Raw genomic sequence first — 2675 nt, forward strand, 5'->3', positions numbered from 1 at the left:
TGATCTGAGCTAGGTAGATCACCATTGGAAATCACGAGATCGTTGGTCATTGGTTCGAGTCCGTTTGATGTTTGATCGTGGATGCACACTGTTGAAAAGTCAATACTAGAACGAAGCGACCGTCTATTGCTTCCATTTTTTCGATGGTGGTCTAGCTCAGATCGAATCATCGATTCAACTATTCAAAATTGCCACAATGTCCACAAATCCACATTCTGATAACACTTTGGTAGATTAAAAATTTGTCTATACAAAATATGCAACACCGTAACAAATTACTTGCTGTCTCATATCCACTTATTTGTCAGAGTTCATGATTCTACACATCAACATTGATTGACTGTAATACTTCCCGATCAGTCGAAACATTTAGACAAGTTGTGTCAATGGGAGAATTATTTCTAGTACAATATATACATATTTACTGAATGACTTTGCAAATGAACAATGTTCTCTTGTTTGCATGTTGAATGAATGGAGAAAGATTGTAGATCAGTGTGGTGTTTGTGGCTGACGTTTTCAGACCAAATCAAATGTTGTAATTTCGTTGTATGAGTCAGTGGGTGAATGAGTGAGTGAGTGTGTAAGAAAATAATGCAGTGAGCATATGTACTTTGGACAAAATTATATTGCTCGACAGTATGAGCATGCCAGCATTTGTGTATTTCTTTAAAGATAAGTGTTCTACTATTCATATACTGAATAAGGTTCTTCAATAACCTTCAGCGAATCAGTATGCATTCAGTTGGAACTTTAACAGTTAGAATTTATATTTTTTAATAACTTATAGTACTAAGTGTACATAATTGAAACTGTACATCAGTGGATGGATGATATTGTATATATCACCTAATTCGATGCTCCTATGCTCTATCTAGTAATAAGTTCATCAGTGATGTTCCTTGATGGATATGAAGCCAGAATAAAATCGATGTTCAGGATTTTTCATTCTTTATTGGTTATAGCTGACAGATGCATTTCCAGTAAGGACCGGAATTAGACAATGCTATCTACTCTCCCCATTCCTCTTCCTTCTGGTGATTGACTGGATTATGAAGACTTCGACATCTGAGGGGAAATACGGAATACAGTGGACTTCTCAGAATCTATTAGATGATCTGGACTTCGCAGATGATCTATTCCTTCTATCTCATACACACGAACAAATACAGACGAAGACAACATATGTAGTAGCAGTCTCTGCATCAATAAGCCTCAACATACACAAAGGAAAAATCAAAATTCTCAAATACCACACGGAGAACATTAACCCAATCACACTTGATGGCAAAACTCTGTAAGAGGTGGAAACATTCATGTACCTGGGAAGCATCATTGATGAACAATGAGGATCTGATGCAGACGTAAAGGCGAGGATTGGCAAAGCAAGGGCAGCATTTCTACAATTGAAGAACATATGGAACTCAAAACAACTGTCAACTAACTTCAAAGTTAGAATCTTCAATACGAACGTCAAGAAAGTTCTACTGTACGGAGATGAAACGTGAAGAACCAATACTTCCATTATCAAGAAGGTACAAGTATTTATAAACAAATGTCTACACAAAATACTCAACATTCACTGTCCGGATACTATCAGCAACAGCGTTATATGGGAGAGGATAAACCAGCTTCCATCTGAAGAGAAAATTAGGAAAAGACGTTGGAAGTGGATAGGACATACATTACGGAAATCACCGATGTTCATTACTAGGCAATCCCTAAGAGGGGTAACAGGTGTAAGTAATTAAGTAAGTAAGTATTGGTTGTAGCTTCATGGCAAGAGCTACTGTCACAAATGATTTTTAAATACCACCTATATAAACCATAAAAAATCAAGTACAACCATTTCTCACTCGTTTTCTGATGTGACCATATATATTCACCTTGGTTAAAATTGCTGATTTGAACAACTAACAATAAGAATCAATTCGTGTAGCTAAAACGTATCTAGTGTAAAGCAGTTACCCAACAAATAGAATGTAAGACAGTTGTGTAATGTCTCACATTGATTGAAATTAGATATGAAAACCAGTGGAATTTTTGACTGAATGATTTATAAGTTTTAAGCGTTTACCGTAAGACTGAAGGTCCTGTGTTCACTCCGTTTCAGAGTCATGGATATGTATACTAACTCCTCTATTACATGTATCATCAATGTACTTGAATATTAACATATGCATAAAATTCAAGTCTTATAGTTGTATGTCTATACAGAATGTTCGTTTTGATTTCAACGTATTATCAATGAATAAAACAGACTAATTACCATCATCTACATTATTTATAATGAAACAATAACTATCAGGACTCAGTGGCCGAGTGGATAACGCGATGGCGTTTGACACGAAAGGTACTGGGTTCGAGTCCCAGAGTGAATATCAACTCTGAAATGCAGGTACATCCAGCTGACGAGTCCCGAATAGGACGAAACGCGCGTCCTGAATTCCACTGCTAGCTACTATCCATCTTTGCTTACAATAACAGAACTCTTCTTTTCAATTAATGTATGAAATACCCTGAAGTAAAAAACAAAAACAAAAAGAACAAGATTATAATTACTACCCTCGTTTATACAAGATAACGTGTTTTTATTAAACATATATTGTATATAAAAGAATTCTTTGTACATCCTACACTTGTGTAATTATATGAATAGGGCATTCTTGATTTAA

The 2675-nt window shown here is 35.6% G+C and overlaps 1 non-coding gene across 1 annotated transcript; it reads left to right on the forward strand.

The window, feature by feature from the left end:
- The first annotated feature begins 2310 nt into the window (after nucleotides 1–2310).
- Nucleotides 2311–2381, forward strand: Smp_tRNA_01354_Pseudo_TTG.1.1. The gene has a single exon. It is a non-coding gene (tRNA).
- Nucleotides 2382–2675: the final 294 nt, after the last annotated feature.

This window comes from Schistosoma mansoni, chromosome 2, assembly GCF_000237925.1.
Source record: "Schistosoma mansoni strain Puerto Rico chromosome 2, complete genome".
In the NCBI taxonomy this organism is placed as follows: Eukaryota; Metazoa; Platyhelminthes; class Trematoda; order Strigeidida; family Schistosomatidae; genus Schistosoma; species Schistosoma mansoni.